We start from the raw sequence: 21,461 nt of genomic DNA, 5'->3' as shown, positions 1-21,461 counted from the left end.
CATTCACAAGTTTAAAAGACATCTGCCAAATAGAACATACAAAGTTAAAATTGGACCTGTGCATTCTCGTATAGGCTATATACAAAACGGGGTGCCGCAAGGGTCACCATTCTTCATTGAGTTCATTCTTATTTTCTTTATTTTAAATGATCTCCCAGAAAACCAAATATCTTTCATCTTAACATTATTTTATATACTGACGTTGTTCAGATTAGTTAACAATGAGAATGATTACTTACTACAGCAAGATTTAGATGCTGCAAACATGTGGGGTAGAAACACCCTAAACGTTAATGATAAAGAAATAACATTTACGATATACACAAATAAAACGTAATATTACGTCAGTGAATACTAGATCAATGGTGTACAAGTAGAGAAAAATAAACATTATTAAAGATTTAGGTATTACATTTGACATCAGTTTTGTTACCGTATGAATTCTGTGGGACAAGATGACAGAAGGTTTTTTTTTTTTTTTTTTTTTTAAATTTTCGACCTGTATTCCAAGGAGATGAAACATGCGTATATTTATAAAATTACTTGTAAGACCAAAACTAGAATTTGGATATGTAATATGGAACAGCGTTTTTAAAACTTTGGCAAACGAGATAGAATTTGTGCCAAAATGTTTTATTCGACTGCTATGTTTTAAAATGAAAATGAGCTAGTGTTCACATAAGTATGTATATTGGAATGATTACTGCGGTTTAAGGAATGTTACGAAAAGAAGAAAATATTTTGACAAAGTACTCATGTGGAAGATACTTGATAATACATAAATATATCAGTGAATACTGTTTACGAAACACAGATGTTAAAGTATGGATAGGAATAGCACGATCTCAGTTCCTCAAGATTGGAATTGTAAAATTTTAAAAAGACAGACTCTTCAAGTATTATATATTATATAAGTTTCTTTGTAATCATTTATGTTCATATAAACTTAAAATTAAACAAACGAACTTCAAAAACAATTTGTGTTTCCTTATGGATTAGTACATATTCAACATTTTATGGTTCTAACTTCACACACTGCCAAGAACCAGTTTTCAATAAGATAAAAAATTAGTTCCTAACCGACGTGTTGCGCAGTTTCATAGGGTGTGTCCCGGAAATTTAGAATTGAAAAATGATTAATTATTTGATAATTATAGTTAAAATCTATTTTCAGATAGACTGTACCAGTCAACATCTCCATCGTCTGCAACATTGCTCAGTAGTACATAGATTTAGTACCTTATAGAAACTTATAGTCTTACCAATACATACGCAAGGGAATTTTCAAGGGTTAATCCCACCCTTGAGCAACATATTATGCAAAAAATAATTAAGATCGTGCAGTTTAAAGTCCCATGAATATGCCCTTTGACTAAGGAAGACGGACGATTAAAGCAAGGGAATTATGGTGGAAGAATTAGTGGAATGAAAATCTGGGAGGAAACACTATTAGCCAGAGAACCCAGGGACACGATGCTGTTCATCACGATCTTACTTGACCTTAGATCAAACCAGATACACTACACACCAGAGGTAAACTATCTACCACTGAGCTACGTGCCCCCAAGATATTAAGGAAAAGTAAACATTTACTATATTAGGAGATATACATTCAAAATTCACGCTTGTTCTGAAATGATATAGAATTAAATGTTCGAACCCCTTGATGAGATTCTGCAGGCGCCACTTGGTCTTACACTATTGTAATTAATATTATTAGTAGTAAAACAGTCAAACTTGTCGCGAAGTCGTGAGTGTTGAGCAGAGTGCGTCGTCAGTCAAAAGAGGTTGGGAACCGCTGAGGTGGCATACTGAACATATAGCAATACTATGTGTCTATGGTGAGCTATTAATGCTTTCATGTGATTAAGAAGAGGAAGAGAAACTGCTTGGGACATTATCTAAGAAGAAACTGTATCATGAGAGACATGGTAGAGGGTATGGTGGCAGGAAAGAAAGGGAGATAGCGAAGGAGACTATAATCAATCGACGACATCAAAACAGAAAAATCGTGACGTGAAGACGAAGAAGTTAGCGGGAGACCGTGAAGCATGGAAGCGGCGAGTGATCTACCAATAATATCAGAATACTTATGATGATGATTATGCTGATTCTGATAGAAAACACTTTGTTTACTTGTCTTATGCAGAAATCTTTTACTTTCTGGAAAGTTATGAGTATACGGAGATCAATTTGCTGACTACACCTCCTGCTTATGATGATATTGTTTCCATCCTTTTGTTTATTTTGACTAGTCCTAGAAATCTGCTATTATGATCCTCTTAGATTTAACGTTAATCCAGAAATGACAGGGGAAAATGCAATTGAATCCCTTATCACAAAGTCGAGAATCTGAAACAGATATAAATAATACAATACAATGTTGTACAATTTAATAGGATAAAGAAATACCAATTTTAATAACTTAGACTCTCGTCAATATCAATATATTTCAACAAAATGTTTTAACATCTTTCAACAATATCCATTATATTTCAACAAAAGTTTTCTTGTAGGCCTTATACCTGGAGAACTACACATAGTGTAGCCAAATCCAAACTATCACTTAACTCAGTATGATGTGCTTATTCCGTAGAAAAAACGAAAACTCAATTTAGGGGCAGTTCAAAAATTATGTGGCCCCTGATACAATTGGCGCAAAAGGCCCAAAATATTTAAACAAAAATTTTCTTGTAGGTCTTATATTTGGAGAACTAAGTACAGTGGAGCCAAACCCAAACTATCACTTAACTCAGTGTGATATTCTTATTCCGAGAGAAATATGAAAGCTCAATTTAGATAATGTTCAAGAATTTTGTGGCCTCTGATACAATTGGCCCAAAAAATCCAATATAATTTCAACAAATAATTTTCTTGTAATTGCCTTATATCTGGAGAGCTGCATACAGTGTAGCCAAACCCAAACTATCAATTAATTCAGTATGATATGATAGTTCCGTAGAAAATAAGAAAATTCAGTTTAGATGTCGTTCAAAAATTTTGTGGCCCCCTGGTCTAAAAACTTATTTGTTGTTGGACAAGATCGCAATCTTTTGATGTACTTTTTAATCACTCCTAAAATTCTTGTTTAACACTTTTCTAAAAAGATATCGTTTCTTCTTAATAAATTAAGTAGGTAATTTCATAATGGACACTCTCGTAGCAGTCTTTTTCATGTTTTCGCTTTTTTTCTGCTACCGATATTTTCTAACACAGTACTTTTGTCGTTAACAGAGTTTAAGACAAACTTAATTTTCTCTCTCTCCAATCTGAGTATCCTATCCTATGTTTTTTATGGTTCGAATTTTCATATTACAACTTATGTTCTGTACACATATAGCCAGAAAGAAAGTAATGACACTAGTGTTGACAGAGTGTAGTTCAAAAAAAGCACATTATTGTATCCAAGTCAGTTTATGTAATTTTACTATAGTGCATAGCGTGTCAAAAAAACACAAGCAAAGCCGTGGTTTTATACTTTATCCTAAAATAGCTTACTTTACACCAGTGTTTCCCAATCTTTCTGATGTTGCGGGCCCCTTGTAGTGGCTGTTAATAGTCCACGTGCCTCTGCAACCAATTCAATATTAATAAATCAAACTTGAATCTAATAAACAAGATTATCACCCTCCCCCCAACAAAATCTGAATTACGCTGCTGAATTAATGACTTAACTTCTGCTAATTCGCTAAGGTCGCTATCTGCCTAGATTATTAAGCCGAATGGATATGTTAGAGCAAGTACTGCTTGCCTATTAATAATTTAGGTTCTTGATTTGAGATGTATTTTACATATATATCTTTCAGTATTGGTTAGTGATTTTAATTATTCTTATTTATCTTTTCGTAATCTATACTCCTCAGTTTGTTGAAACCTAGGTAATGCACATTACAAATAAGCCTACTATTATCGGTATGGACAAGGTGATAAGATAAGTGTAATGAAAAAAAATAAATGTCCCACAGACCTTCATTCAACGTCATGTTGGCTTTGGGGTCCGTAGGCCACAAATTGGGAAGCACTACTTTACGCCATTATGAATGTGAAGTTTCAAATCACACTGCAAAACGATCAATTAATAATAAGTTTTCCTATTATTCAAAAATCGCCTTTCATTGATTTAATTGATCCTTGATTATCTGAATACGCTGCATTCATCCAATGTTTAACATAAAATTAATTTTTAACAGGTTTGTTCCGCATATTTTTCCTTAATTCTTGTTCTAAATAGCAATTAGTAAAATGCTTCTTTTACAAAATTTGAATAAATGCAAGCTCCAACTTTGCTGCTTGATAAGTTGGGAACCATAGACCTGCACAGTATTATATTCTCCGTCTATAATGAACAACCCGAGATCTACATCATGTCAAATCTGCTCAAGATCGAACTGTAGGTCGCATATGATATACTAGGCTACTCTCCTTGTGATTGGTTTTAAAAAATGAAGGCTGGAAAACTCTACCCTTCGGAAGCTTCGATAAGTTTCCATAGCTCGGGAAGCAATGCTGTACACATAAAAATATTACACATGTGTACTAACCAAGTCCAGGTTTACCTCTACGTCAAGCTTGGTTACTATCAGATTAATTCTGTAGATCGCGTACAATAAATACTTTCCTTGTAATGTATTTACTTATCATTTTTAAATATTTAAGTTGTTTAAAGTTCTCACTATATACTCGCCAGCATTTTTCTCTAGTTTTTACATAATTTAAAGACAATAAATAAGACATGTCTTTGGTGCACGAACATAAGGGCTTAAATCACTTTTTATTCGTTTCATATTTGTGATAGGCTCTACGTTTTTTTCTACCAGAGTATCACTGTTTTTCGGTTGGCGTCATAGGCGTATGTCTAGATACAATGAGGAATGTGCCCTTAACCATATTTTATAATATTGTTTTAGTTTTAAGGCCTTATAACGACATATTTTGAATTTGTTTTGGTTCATTTTTTTTTTTTTTTTTTTTTTTTACTTGAGCTCTTCTTATCGTGGACAAAAGATATATCTAATATGTATAAATGAAAATGATATTATTTGTCATTAAATCACATTAAAACTTCTGAAACCATTGAAATGAATTTTTGGATATCCGATAGTTATCACCTACTTCGTACTGCGTTTTAGTTGTGTTACTTTTTATTAAAATGCACATTCTAAGGAGGAAGCAAGGTCGTAATTTATCCGAAAAATTGTATATCTTAGGAACCCCTCAAAACAAGAACATGAAACTCGGTATATAAATTTCTCATTAAAACAGACACGCGTCCAGTGTTTTTAATATTTTAAAGGGGGGAGGACATTTTAAATCCATGTTATATTTAAATGTATGTGTTTATGTTCCAGTATAACTATAGAGCACTTGAAGCAATTTCACAGATTTGGTACACATATGTCTTACAATATAAAAACCAACTGTGAAAAATAGAAACTTTTAGCACCTATAAGGAGTACGAAGAGTACATGAAAAAATAACCAATAAACGACAGATATTGGACTCGAACCCACCGTTTTTGAGTCTCTGACATAAATAGTGACACTCTCTGTGCTGTACTATGGGGGTAAGACATCTCGAAAGGGATGGTAAAGGTGACATGCGAAAATTGTAGGAAACGACTGATATTAGTGTCGAATCCGTAGATGGCGGGGTCGCTGAAATGAATAATGTAATTTCCGACACCGTTTGAGACCAAATTCATTCTTCATTGTCGTACTAGTGAGGGGTATGGCTGGAAAGTGGTAAACATGTAACAATAATCGAAAAGATAAATATTAATGCCCAATCCATAGTTTCCAGAGTCACTGAGATGAATGCTGGCACTCCTGTTGCCCTTCAACTCCTAGTTCAGCTACCATCAATGTGAAAAAAATGAAATGAAATCTTTGAGTTTTACGTCCCACGGTTCTGCCCGTTAGGCTAAAGGAGTCGGTGATGATGAGTAATGAATGAAATGGTGGAATGAAGAAAGTGGGAGGAAACGGCAGAACCCCGAGGAAACCCACGCACACGGTGTTTGTCCACCACAAAGTTCACTTGGCGGGGGCTGGGATCGAACCCGGGACCCCAAGCATCAGAGGTGAGCGCTCTACCACTGAGCCACAGCGGCCCTCTACCATCAATGTGGTACTGAGAAGGAGTTAGGAATAGAGATGTGAAAGGGTAACATTTTTATGTTTAAACTTTTATTGAAATGTGTATCCTAAGGTGGAAAGAGAGTTATTACTTCGCAAACACCTACTTATTCTCCCCGTACAAAGAAGGAGCATTTCCTCAATCTATCTATAAAACACTATTAAGTAAAATAACAATTGATTTCACTTCTTTTGTTATAAACCAGACAAATATGCGCATAGTTTGTGACGTCATAGTTCTCAGACAGTTCGTGCCCAACATAAGCTTTTGAAAAACTATTTATTCAATGAGTAGAATATATATATATATATATATATATATATATATATAGATATATATATAAAGTGGATAATTTATCTTGATCACCTCTGATAACAGAGAAAGCAAAAGAGGGAGAAAAGCGAAACTTTGCATGAAGCAACTATCAGGAGGGGACCTCGTTTTAAGTATTAAGCAACACTATTCAGTGAGCAGGATATGGATAATATTACAATAATACAACAGGTAGACTTTATAACTTAATTGTAGTCACTTACTATATGTTATGCTAAGTAGAAACCTTAAAGCAGTAAATTATTAAACGAAGTTTTAAGGACATTACCTTCTGTTCTGCTCAAAGATGGTAGCCTCAAAGAGCTTTTATTACATATATTTTGTTCTGTGAAAATTGCTAACTATTAGGGTGTCAACTGAGAATCGAACTCCAGATTCTCGGTTCTCGATCTATCTAAATATAAAACTGGTTTCTCACAGGATATTCCAAAAGAAAGAGAAAAGTAAAATGAAGAGAATATAAAAGTGATAATTGAATAATAAAGAAGTTTTAATTCCATTAACTTTTTTTTTCACCATAATAAGTATCAAAAGCTTGAGACACGAGGCAAGGAATTTAAACATTCACAGAAGGTAGTGTGAAAAAAGGCACTTATATTGATTGTATTTCTCTGGAGTCAAACTCAAAGGCTCCATTCTCCACGACTTGTGTTAGTGTAATCAAATATTGTAATAAGTGAAGTGAACTGAACTATGTATTTGAAGTGTGGTTGACTGAATCTAGAGGGTCCTTTTTATATGAGACGTCGGAATACAACTAACATGTCTTTCATATGTCCTTGTCCGAAAGCATCACATAGCTGCTGATAGAATAAAATAAACTTTGCTCTTGTCTCAAAACCCAAATTAGATTTCGGAAACAACCATGTCGTAATTCATTCAATTAAGACAATTGGTGTTTTGTAATGAAGCAGCCTTTAAGTTTTCACATACAACATTTAAATGTTCACATATTACAACTATTTGGGGATTTCAATTTTGGTAAACTACAATATCCATCTTCTATCGATTCATCTGTATATACAATTGTATAACTTTATACATGTAAGTATGCATGTATGTTCCAGGATAAATCTGAGACACTTGGAGCAATATCAACCAAACTTAGTGCACACATGACTTATAATCTGAAAAGAAAGTGTTGTGGGCGTAAGACATCCTTATGATCCACTGTGAGGAAGGGGATGACATACAATAGTAATCGAAAACAACTGATATTAATGTCGAAACCATAGTTTTCGGAGTCGCTGAGATTAATGGTGACACTTACGATTCCGTTGAAATCCAAGTTTAGTACAAATCAGCATAAAGGTGAAAGGGGATAGAAACATAATATCAAAAATGCCGTGATTAGTATCGTATTTATTGTGCTCGGGGTTCCTAAGCTTATTTTGAAAACAACTTTTCCTCTCGTTTGTCATTTTGATTAAAGGTTGTATATTAAGGGAATATGGAGGTTCTGAAACGTGTGACAAAAATAGAGTATTTTATGGAATTTCATTATTACAGTTTCCTTGAAATGTGTATCCTAAGTGGGGGAACAGAATTCAAGTATTTTTCATAAACCTATTCTACCCGTGCGAAGAACGGACATTTCAGCTAGTGAAAGCCAAAATGTTGCATAACTATAACTGAATTAAAGAACATAATATGTTAATTACTTTTTCGAGGCATCACTAAGGTGTGTGTAGAGTCTTTCGGTATTCCATATTTAATGCATTTATAATACGCGTCTGGACGCAAAAAATTAATGAATACTGTATTGTCTCTTCTAATTGCACTATGCATCATTCTCTCGATCTCCTTCGTCATTTACTGAGTAATATTACATGTACCATATACGCTTTTTTATTTAAAAAAAACAAACTATAGGTCTCTCTCCCTTCCTATCAGAATTTTTTTGAAAAATCGAAGTCATTGTCAGTGAGATATATTTTTTTCCAACTGACGTCTCATCACATCCTGTGAATAGTAAAGTATACGAAAAAGGTCGAAAAAAAAAAACGGATGGGGGCCAAGCAGTGATGTGCCAATGATTCTCGATTATGCAGCATCCTCGCCCGCCAACCGAAGTGATTGGCACCTTCGCTGATTGCGCGTCACTGCTGTGTCAACGTGGAAGGGACCTGAATCTTTCAAACTGCCGAGGGAAAAAGTAACATACTTTAGCACACACCGTAGCTAGTTAGTGACTGAGCAGCTCAGGTTCGAATAAAAAAAAAAAAAAAAAAACTATATAAATCTATTGAGGGGAAAAGAAAGGTAGACAGACGGACGTCTTCATAGGGTCTCGATATACATAAAGCGTCAAAACATTTATTTTTTTCTTTTCCCCGTCACATGTTCATCTCTCTGTTTTCAAACTGTCAAGTCCGGAATATTTGATTAATATTTGTTTGGGTGATAACGCTACTGTAAACACGTTGTTTGTTTTAATCCAATTTTAAAGTAAATAGACCAACTTTAAATATAATTTATCTTAAAGGTTCATTCAAAACAATATTAACTCATTCAATAAATATGGATCAATGTTCATTTTGTTCTATAAATTAATTCAATATAGACGAAAGATTGCTGGAAATAACTGTCCTGAATCGAAAGTGATTTGATGATTAAACAGTTCGTCACATTCAGAAAGCACTGTCACTCAGTGGCGAACCATTTATCTTTGATACTAATGGTCCTGGTTCGAACCCCACCATGAGTTAGCAGCGGACATATTATCAATGAGTTTTCTTGAAGTTCAATGATTTCTCAGAATCTCAGTTCCCCATTCTTTCATAATAACCATTCACTTTCATTAATCACATATCGTTAGTAAAGGCACGTAGGGATGTAACTAGCAAAGTTGTGAGTTTGAATTACGAGCACCATGCATTTAACTTGCTCTATCAACCATAAAACTTTCATAGCTGAACTCCTTATATGAGTGGCGATATGAGCTGTCTGCAAATGGTGTAACTTAAACTTTTTCTTTAGAAAAAAGTGAAGGAAGAGCGTAACTGATTGAGGCACATTTTTCCCGCCACAAGATCAAGTCAACATTTATTACCATCATCAAAAACACTAAGGTCAAAGCTTTCTTGGTACAAACTTTCGCAACACTGTGTTGAAAATGAAATGAGTAGTAAGGTATAATATTATACGAACAATTTCAAATCGCTTTCCTGTAAAATTAAAAACATTCAGATACGACTGTACGTAACTTTACCAACGATATCTGCTTTAGTCTACAAGCATAGGCGTAACTAGACGGGAGGCAAATTTTCCCAGCACACCATTGTCCGACTATAATACCTTTGAAACAGACTGAGACTCTGGTTGCTGCAGTAGTAAAGGGCCATTGCCCTCTAACAAAATATCTTGGTTTGCGTCAATGTGTATAGGTGTACATAAATCTTGAAAAAATGAAGATGAAATTCACATCATTTACTTGATCGTATTATATCTTATAGAGAACTCCAGTAGTGTTTCATTTTTTTCTAAATCTAAGCTCCATTTTTGGTGGCTAATAACTCGAGAACAAATGTCCTGCAAAGGTACACAATACTTACTAATTAGGTCTAAGTTGTTTTTTATGTCAAGTTTTGTCAAGATCGGATAAGTTTTGTAGATCGCTATGTAGTCCTTGTAATTCTTTTAAGGAAAAAATGAAACATGAAAATAATATGAAACATAGATTTCGTCAAGTAAGCAACAACCTAGCTGGTTTAACTTAAAAAACAATGGAATCCAAAGTTTTATTTTGTGATGACGAACCCTCAGCCGTATTGAAGCATGAAGTTAAATTAGAAAGTAAGTTCACGGTTGTATTGAAACTAAAGAGGAACATTTTAGCCATTTGAACTGAACTAACATAGTTTTATTATTGAAGAGGAAAGTAGTCCATACAAAGTATTTTTTCTTCATTTTAATGACATCTAGACATTAACAGTTGAAGATAAGAAGACAGCCATGGGATGCATTGGAAAAGTAACCTTCCGATATTCACTTGGTGGAACCGAGGATATTACTGAAGATAAAGTCAGGATCACCACCTGCTGAACCATTTGATAAGAAAGGTGGCTTATAAATAGTTCCGTCTCCTTGCCTTTGCAGTATTTTTATTGGAAAATAAAAAGGACATGGTCTTGTCTTCAACGTATAAAGTGCAATAATGTGGTATTTGCAGTGGACAGTTCAAGCAAAGGAGAAATATTTTTACTCTTCAATATGGAAAAATATCCAGCTTCAAAGTAGCAAATTCAAGCTCTTATTTGTAAACGATTTTAGCTCCAAACAATAGAAATAGTTGCTAAAAAATTAAAAGTTAAAAATCGTTTTATTATAACGTCCATATCATTACATATGCACAACTATCAGATTCGGGATGAATTTACCTTTATTTATTATCTCCGTGTTCTTGACCAATTTTCACCCTAAGAAATATGTCTGAAGGAGAATCCATGCGTCAATATTTATCAATATTGAGTAAGTTTTAGGGAAATTATCCTGGAACACAAATCAAGTGCAGAGAATTTTGAAGGTTAAAAGGGTGAAAGGCTTTTCCTAGCTTGAATAACAGAATATCAGTAAATAAAAACTTCACTTTTTTACCTACGAATTTAAATACTTTGGAATTTATTGTGAAGAAATTGTTACATTGTTGATGTTAAAAATATTTACATGTATTCGGTTAGAAGGTCAAAAAGTGATGACAAGTTTTTTTTGCTTGGTTCATTCCGTTTATTGCCTTTTATAGGTTACTAAGCTTTCATAGTGCACTTTGCATGTTAAGGAGCAAAAAATTACATCCCTTTCTTTAGAAAAGGATCAGCTATTACTCTTGAGTTACCTACCTGCCCGTTTACTACCTGTTACGAGGACGGTTCCTAATTCTTCCCATTCTTCCCATCGCGGTATCACTACATTCTGCAACAGGTATAGGACCATGGGTTTAAACACACACAAAAAGTTTTAAGTATGTTATTACCAAAGGACGTGCTCGTTTTGGCACGTGCCTCTTCAGAAGAGAACCTCAAACAAGCACAAAAAATATTTGATCTTACACTGATAGTACGGTATTATATTGTGTGTAAACTTGTGGTTCTGTTTTTTTGTGTGAATGTAAAAAAATAGAAAATTATTAATGACAGTTATTTGTGAACTAACTCTAAAAGTAATTTCACATACAACTAAATCCATAGTTTAAGAAGTATCAGGAGATAGTGCGCATTAAGAGTTTCCGTTTAATATGGGCAGTAAATTCTCTTCATAATGTATCTTGGGTTTATGAACTTATTTTCATTTCATTTTTTGATAATTTTCAACGTAAACAACAATTACTTTTTTTTTTAAATAATTATAACAGAATAGTTCAACGTAAATTATAAACATGTTAATGCAGCTCTAGTAATGGAAGCTTTGTGGAGCATCTTGAAGTTGTAATTTATTAGATTAATACAGAGGGACATCGATAACTCGAAGTTGAATAGGATAGATAAAAAATTCGAGTTATCGTGTTTTTCGAGTAATCAAGTTTCTAGTTATCAAAGTGGCCACAACAAAAATTCGAGATCCGAGGTTACGCGTTCCTAATTGAAAAGTGACTATATAACTTCCATAACTCGAAGTTGTAAAAGTTCTTGAAATTAAATAAGATGCACAATTGCAGTACACATTAGCAACAATGACAGTTACATAAAAGTGCAGAGCTATAGCTTCGAGCTATCGAGATCATATCGATAAAGAAATTCTATTCATAGAGATAAACTTCGATTCCTAGAGGTTCACAGATACGAAAGTTTGAGTTACCAGGTTTTAAAACTCGATTATGAAACCCTTAAAATTCGACTTTTCAAGATTACAATTTTTAAACATTCGAAAATGACATGAAATGAAATATTTCAGTTCAACAACTCACGATTATGCTCTTTAGGCTAAGGGAGAAGATGACTTAAGCAAGTGAATGATGATGAAAGAATTGGTTGAATGAAAAAGTGGGAGGAAACGGGAGTACTCCGAGAAAAATCCATGGGCAGGATATTGTCCACCACAAACTTACGGGGATCGAACCAGGGACCCCACGCATCAGAGGTAAGCGCTCTATCATTAAGACGTTGTGCTCTCTTTTTAAACGTTCGACTTATTGAGGTTATTTTAACACTGAGTATTATGGAGAGTTGAAGGGTATGTGAAAAAATTCGAGTTACCAATGTATTAGAATTATCAAGATTTTGTTATCGAGGTCCAATTGTAATGAAATATCTCGTAAGGAAATGGAATAACTGTTTATGTTCCTTGCTGCAGAAACAAACCTCGCTAGTGGGTCCAGCAATCAAGTATTTTTTTCTCCTACCTAATATATACACTTATTTCTTATATTTATTAATCTTAACATTGTAATTTCTTTTTCATTTTCGTATACTAAATAGATGAGATACCTGCTTGATCAGAACTTTCCCCGTGTATTTTCTGTACAAGTATGTATCTCTGTTTCCGTTTACTTTTTATACTGTAAAAGTTTCAGTAATAAGTAAGGACTGATGTATATACTCTGGAGTTCGAAGTTAGAATAAGGTTTAATGAATATAAAACCAGGAATTTTAATATTATAGAAATTTTCTCTACTTGCTCCTTTAGGAGTGGAATTTTCAGAAAAGTCTGGAGCACACATGCAATTGTTTTCAATTAAAAATTAAAACATTAAATTCTCCTCTAGCTTAAGCGAATCCTAACATTGCAATTTTTCTGAACACATGGTAGTAACGGAAATTTGAATATCACAGAAATTGCCCTCTTTCGCCCCATCAAACGTGAAATTTTCGAACACTCTGAGATAAATTTTCAGTTATTTCTAATAAGAAGCTTATATGTCAATTTCCAAGGATTCGTGACATTCTCTATTAAAAAAGAGAAAAAACATGTACCCTTTCACGACATATCGTGTTTTAAAAATCTTCCTTATCTTTATATAGACCCTATTTATTTATTTAATAATGAACACATGCAGCTCAGAGGCCATTTTATACTGGATATCTTACATCAACAATAACAATGGAAAAGATTTGGAAAGGTACTAGTCAGGGCCTGTTTAGTAGGTACCATCCCAACACTTGTTCGATAGAAATGAGGAAAAACCCTGGAAGGACTGAAGTACGACCCTGGAAATCCCCAGCCAGGATAGTCGGAAGCAGGAATCGAATCCCGAATCAAAGCCTCTACTGCTTGAGCTATTTCGCTTGGTGACAAAAGATGTTTTGTACTCAAATTTCACGTTTCTAGCTACAGCTCTTTGTTTTGATGAGAGAGTAACTTTAACTCTTTTATATATATATCTTAATATCATAGTATGAAGTATAGATACAGAGCGATCAATATAAATAAAATTGGAGCCTTTAAGCTCTTTAAGAATAAGACTTTTGAAATCACAATTAAAACATATTTTCAATTATTGTTAATGAGGAGTATAATCAGGAGTATATATATATAGAGTTTCATATTTCTCACTTCAAGGATTCATGAGATTCTCTATCCTTAGCAAAATAATAATAATAATAATAATAATAATAATAATAATAATAATAATAATAATAATAATAATAATAATAATAATAATAATAATAATAATCTTTTAGCACAATAGTTTAAGCAATCCTGCCATAGTCTTCGCTCTCGAAACGAAAGGACGGGCACGGCGGCTCAGTGGTAGAGTGCTTACCTCTCGTGTATGTTGTTCCTGGTTTGATCCCCGGCCAAGTAAGTTTGTGGTGAACATCATGTCCGTGGTTGTTTTCTAGGTACTTCCGTTTTATCTCACTTTCTCATTCCACCAATTTTTCCATTATCATTCACCAAACTTAAACATCGTCTCCCTTAGTCTAAAGTGCTTAACTGTGGGACGTTAAATTGAAATATTTTATTTTCATTTTCGTAACAAATGTAGTTTTTTGTCCAAATCTAACGTTTCTAAATATAGGGCCGTTTCAGTTGTTCAAAGTGGTTTATGGAAAATAAAATACGGCAAGTTATAAACTGCATAGTTACTTTCTGAACACCCTGTACTATGGCTTGAATGTTGATGAGTAAGTCTCTTTAGCTCTTTCACACTCCTTCAGAACTTTTAAAGTGCTGTAACTGAATTTCAAACTTGTAGCTTAATTGGATCCTCAATTTCAACATTTTCTAAATAAATACTCGGAAATTTTAATATTAGGCCTAGATAAATTGCATCCGATTCCTGCGGAATTTCAGGTGTGGAATGATTGAAATCGAAGAACAAATAATCGCTTATTCTTGCTCAAGAGTTGAAATATTGAATAAACACTTCCAATTTAAAGCGAATCTTTACATTGATCATTTTCTAATTAACCCGTCAACGCCCAGTGTCACCTACAGATGACACTACTTGAAAGGCGTCTTCTTCCTGGCACAGTACGTCAACTTCGAAACATTTTGTGTGTGTGATGCAACATATATACGTAAGTAGCTGGTGCTACTGTGGTTCACTAGGACCCCTGGTGGACGATTGGTGAACAAGAAGACGATTGGTGGTCTTTAAAATAGTGTCACCTGTAGGTGACATTGGGTGTTGACGGGTTAAATAAGTTTACTGTAGTAGGAAATTTAGATGTTATATAGGTTACCTGCTTCACCACTTTAGATGCGAAATTTTGAAAAACGCCAGAAACACGTTTTCGCTTATTTTTAATGGGAATTTTATATACTAAGTCTCATTTTTCTAGCTTCAGAGATTCATGAGATACAGTATTCGTAAAAAAAAAAAATAATAATAAATAAAAAAAACGAACCCGTTTACTTGCCACTTAAAATAGGTAGTTCCAAAAATCCTTGCTCTCGTGATGAAACTAATTTTATGTTTAAATTTTACAATTCTACCTCTAATAGTATAGCCTGGTCAATGATGAGGCAATCTTTTCTACTCTTTTATAAATAGCTATCAAAATTGTTACTTAAATGAACTCTATGGCCAGTGGCATCTTTTACGGAGGACACAGGAGGTTATTGCTCCGATCAAGTTTGAGAAACTCTTGTTTTCTTACTTTATTATATACTAGTATACTAAATAAAACCATTAATCCCGTATGTCGGTGGACAGTCTTACCTGTTGCCTCTAGCAAAATCTGAAATGACGCTACTGGGGGCCGCGGTGGCTCAGTGGTAGAGCGTTCACCTCTGGTGCTTGGGGTCCCGGGTTCGATCCCAGCCCTCGCCAAGTGAACTTTGTGGTGGACAAACACCGTGTGCGTGGGTTTTCTCGGGGTTCTCCCACTTTCTTCATTCCACCATTTCATTCATTACTCATCATCACCGTCTCCTTTAGCCTAACCGGCATAATCGTGGGACGTAAAACTCAAAGATTTCTTTTCATTTATCTGAAATGACGCTACTGTCTTTGACTAGTGTAGACAATATTATGAATATTATGTCACTAGGTTTTCTCGTTTGCCTCTTACACTCTCATTACACCAATTGTTTCATAAATAATTCACTTACACTAATCAATTGCAACCTTTAGCCTACAGAGCTTAACCGTGGACATTGAACAGAAAATTGCACAAGTAGTATATATACATATAATAAATAGTGTATATATATAGTATGGAGCTAAATTCGTTGTACAAAAGCAGACAAGTGATTCCTGAGGGTAAAACAAACAAAAAAGTTCCAATAAACATAGGGCGAAAACCCCATCGTTTACGTGTTATAGGCTGCCGAAAACATGTAAAAATGGATTTTAAAGGTTCATAGCTCCAAAACTATGGGACCTATTGTAGTCGGTTCAAGACTTCACTTAGGAACTAGTATATGCCCTATCCAAAAATGCGTGTTTCAGAATCCTGAGGTGCTTCCACAACAATTTTTATATAAAGTATTCTTCAACTACCTCCATAAAAATTGTTGCGTAAGTACCTTAGGATTCTAAAACATGTATTTTTGGATAAAGCACATACTAGTTTTTAAGTGAAGTCTTGACCCGACTACAGTAGGTCCCATAGTTTTTGAGCTATGGACCTTTAGAGTTAATTTTTTTGTTGTTGTTTTTCGACTTATCGAGAACTAGCTACTCATAGAGAACTAGGTATGACAGTTTACCTATTAAACATGCTATTTACAGATATAAGTGTTAATAACAATTTTAGATAATATCTCATTAACCATATTACTATGAACTCTTGTTAGTATCAGAATATAAAGATAAATGAGCTTCATACTTTAATATCAGTTTCATCTCAGTAAGTGTCATGGTTCTGAACTTTTAGGGTAACAAATCAATTATCCCCCTCCTCCCGATTTTTTCGAAAACTACAAACGAGCTTTTATACTCAAGTCATTTAAAATTCCATAAAATAAGAATATATTTTTGAGTTGTACCTAAAAATCGTCATGTCGTAAACGTTGCCAACACCTAGTGGTCCACTTGTCGGTAAATGTCGATCTTCGATATAGTGACGCGTCGAAAGATTGCCGCTAGTGTGCCGCTGGCGGCAGGGCTTCGTCGAGTCGAAACAGATATCTAGAGTCGGGGTGTTGAAGTTACCACCGCATAGCAGAGAGGACTTCAGTTTGGTCTGCGCTTCTTCGATTCATCGCGGAGAATCGCGAAGGGACCAACACGAACTATCGCCTGTAATGTGCATGCGGTTATTATTATATATTATTTTTTCCTGGCGAATTGTTCCTGAAGTGAGCTTGGGGGGGTTAAAAGTAACCCCTCCCTCTACATCATGAATTAAGAAATCCGAGGTGAGTGCGTATAATTGTATGAATTTAGTTGGCAACTGTTGCCGATCATTAAAAAGTGAATATGGAAGAACTACGAAATAAAATAAATAAACGCGCGTTATTTTGTTATAAAATTAAATGGCTAACGAATTTTATCTGATCCCAAACGAATTTTATCTGATCTGATCATCGTCGAATATACACGGTAAACGAAGCACTCTGATTAGCCAAATTAAAAAGACATTTATTCCTCTACAACCGATATTTTCTTCATCGCCTCCCTGGCGAAGTCGGAAGAACACGCGCTTAGTAATCGTAAGGTTGATGGTTCGCGCCCACCTTGCGCTAATTTCTTAGAATATTTTTTAGTGTTCTTTAGACTCATCTTAATGTAAACAAATCATATAGACGATTTAACATATTTTGTTGGAGTAATTTTGTGGTTCATTGGCGTTTCGTCGCGTCTCTGACGCTGGTGGTATAATTTTCAAAACGGAAGTGGGGTCACCAATTTTTGGCGAGATGTAGCTAGTTGCCCATCGGTGGTTATTTGTAAACCACTGTAAATTACTTATTTATTTTAAATTTATTTTTTTTGAATTATTTAAATAATAAATTTATTTAAAAGTACCTAAAATGCCCATTCTTCACATGGGAAGGATAAATTTATGGAAAATTTAATGTTGGAAGCTTTTCCTCCCCTATCCCTTCCTTAGAATGATAATTTGAATGAAATTAAAATGATGAAAACCCAGAACCACTCAAGTGGTAGCGACGTTTAAAAATTAACTTTAAACCGTGCATCGTTATTGTTTATGTATAAAAATTTAAGCAACTTTCCCTCCTTAGTGTACTGTATATATTGCAATCAAGGTGTAATGGCAAATTCCAAGATCAACCAAGTAAATAAATATAGCTACTTTCAAATGATTTTTTAACGGTTTAACCATTTCCTTATATTTGCCGTTTAATGAACACAAGATTGAGAACTGAAATATTATAGAAATTACGTCCATTCTTTCATTTACAGGTAAAATTTTCGAAAACACTTGGGCACGAGACCTACTTTCTTTTAATATATATATATATATATATATATATATATATTTTACCAAGCTGCTTTTGCCGAATTTGAGTGTTCATGAGATACTATTTTTTTTTAAATCTAGCATATTCACTCACTTAGAAATGTGCAGTGTAAGGAAAGTGACACGATAAAAAAGCCTGAGCCGAGTCAAACGCTACGTTCAAAAATTCATTTGAAGCGGAGGAATACAGCGTGGATTTCTATAGCGGGCAAACGTACAGACAAGCAAACATAGAGCTTTGTATATATGATAACATGAGTGACGTGTGCATTTATTATATACAGTGTCCACGAAAGTATTTATGTATTTTTCATTATTATTATTATTATTATTATTATTATTATTATTATTATTATTATTATTATTATTATTATTATTATTATTATTAGTAGTAGTAGTAGTAGTAGTAGTAGTAGTAGTAGTAGTAGTAGTATTAGTAGTAGTAATGAAAGAAGAAAGGGAAGGGATTAATTAGTAATTTTATTGTTATTGTTGCTATAATTAGTGGTGATAATAGAAATAATAAGGAGAAAAAGAAAAAAGAAAGTTAGTACTCGTATTACTACTAGAAACAATAGCTTCAGTAGTTATATACCATAGTATCAAAACATAAGAATAACAACATTGTAATATTTAGATCAAATCAAATGAACAAAATATGATATCATAGTCTTTCATTTGTATAAAATTATTTTTGTGGCAACTTCACGTCTTTATTTATGGGTCTAATAATGATATGAGACCAATGACAATTATATGTCCGTTATCATGTACTATATCCTATTTTTCAGTAAAAGAAATTATAATAATAAGATTATTATTATTGTTGTTCTAGGTCATAATCTCAAGACATATGTTTGAACTGCTGGATTAAGAAAGCACGGTATAAACATGTCGGAAAGAATAGTGGGCAAATAAATCTTACATCAAATTGCATGAACTATGGAAGTTAAATCGACTTAGACTAACATCACTTACGATTACGATTTTGGAACACCAAACCAAACCAGAAAAACGTGAGTACAATTACTAGTATATAACTTTCTGTATAATTATCCGCGTAAGATTTGCTGACAGTTTTCAAATATATATATATATATATATATATATATATATATATATATATATATATATATATATATATATATATATATATATATATATAAACATCTTTGAATATTGAAAATTTAGTTGGAGTTTAGCGTCCCTTCCTAGTCGGAAGATGTAGGGTGAGGATGGTACGAGTTGACTGCTCCCCCAAAGGCTACTGTTTTAGAGGCCTATATAACTAGTACAAATTATTGTATTACTTAATTCTAATCTGATGTAAGACTTTGTATTTCAATCCTACATGAATCATCCAGGAGGTACGGATGCGCACGAAATGAGTCGAGACAGGATTTTCCTGACAAAATTCGAGTCGAGACACGGCTCTTCCAATAGAGAAATATACATTTTTCGAGTAGAGACATCACTTTTATAGCACAGTTTCGACACGAGAGAGCCACAAATCTCGTGCGCATCCTTACCAGGAGGCAATCCAGGCCTTTCTAAAGATCTCTCTGAATACGCTGGTGGTGAGACCTACTGCTTCAAGTAGGATCCGAATCACTACTTGGGTCCATATTTACGCCAGAAACATCAATCAGGATTGAATTTGAGAATATGTGCACAGAAAAAAAAAAAGTGGATGCACCATATAGGCATGATAAAATTCATTGAAAATTGGAGCTTCAGACAAGAATATACAGTTTCAATTCCGGCGTATGTTTTTCAAAATGAATTTTTAACTTATAAATTCTTTTCCTGCAGAATGTGTTAATTATTGTTTCAGTAGTGGCTGTTGAGGGAATTCACATCAGTAAAAATTTTCATTTTATTACTACAAGCTAAGAGAAGAAAGTTATTCTTCAGGTTCAGAAAATTCTATACGAAATTGGTACATTAAGTGAGCTTTTATCTCATAGTTTATAGGAATAAAAATAAAAGTTTTACCGACGTTATTTCCCTCAATAGCCGCCACTTAATTGGTTATATGAATAAAGCAATGAGATTATATATATATATATATATATATATATAATATATATATATATATATATATATATATATATATATATATATATATATATTGGAAAAGACTTTTCTTCTGGAAAAATTAATCTTACTTCTTCAGTATGAAATAAATTAGTCGAATCCTTCCTCTTTATTTGTGAATATATACTTAACGTAACACGACAGTTTTGTTGATGTTTTTGGAAGCTTCTTGAAAAAATGGAATTAATTAAAGTAAATTAAGAGAGAATGAATATGGGAATAAATTAGTATTGCTGTATTAGGAGGAATAATAAAATTTAAGAAGAATGGCCGACTACAATACCTTTTCGAGGGATTAGAAACAAAATTTGCTCATTCCACAGCTCAAAAGGACTATGATCTTTAAAATATTGTGCATACATTCAGCACAGTGTATGTGGACAGCTCATTGTCACCCAAACATAATTTTTCGATTTTCTAGACTATTTGTTAAATTAAAATAAATAGGACTTAGTGTAAAGTTTTGCCTTCTCTTTATCACTAAGAATATAAGTGCTAAAGATCTTAAGTGTAATTACCGAACTATCTGTATTCCTATTATAACCAACTATGAGTGTCAAGCATCATCTATTTAATTCAAGAGGAATAGAACTTAGTTTTAAAAAATAGCTTCTAGTTCCTTAAATGTACAAAAAGTGCCTGATAAAAAACAATATTTTGATAATATTAATGAGTGATAAAATCCACGATAAAACACTTACAAAATGCAAATATGCAAATATTATATAATGTATTAATTTTTGTCAACTTGCTATGTGTAGGTATCGATATTTGCTAAGTATTAGTTACGCTATTCGTTATTGGATCAAAAGATCCATTATATTTCAGTCATTTCTTGTAGGCCTTATATTTGGAGAACTACATACAGTGTAGCCAAACACAAACTATCACTTAACTCAGTATGTTGTTATTGATTCCTCAGAAAATAGGAAAACTCGATTTACGGGCCATTAAAAAATTTGTGGCCCTGATCCAAAAATGCATCAAAGGATCAAATATATTTCAATCAAAAATTTTCTTGTAGGACTTATATCTTGAGAACTACATATTGTATAGCCAAACCAAACTATCACTTAACTTGGT

At 33.5% G+C, this 21,461-nt stretch overlaps 1 long non-coding RNA gene across 5 annotated transcripts in view; it reads left to right on the top strand.

Moving 5' to 3' along the window:
* The window catches only part of LOC145664344 (uncharacterized), a 563,008-nt gene that overhangs the window by 495,409 nt on the left and 46,138 nt on the right, over window positions 1–21,461 (top strand). For all 5 annotated transcript variants that reach the window (XR_014127413.1, XR_014127414.1, XR_014127415.1 and 2 more), the window contains one exon: window positions 19,117–19,297. This is a non-coding gene — a long non-coding RNA (uncharacterized LOC145664344). The remainder of the gene's footprint in view (window positions 1–19,116; window positions 19,298–21,461) is intronic.

This window comes from Thermobia domestica, chromosome 11, assembly GCF_964235325.1.
Source record: "Thermobia domestica chromosome 11, izTheDome1.hap1.1, whole genome shotgun sequence".
In the NCBI taxonomy this organism is placed as follows: domain Eukaryota; kingdom Metazoa; phylum Arthropoda; class Insecta; order Zygentoma; family Lepismatidae; genus Thermobia; species Thermobia domestica.
The sequence above is the reverse complement of the archived record's forward strand: the minus strand, read 5'-3'. Positions and strand labels throughout refer to the sequence as shown.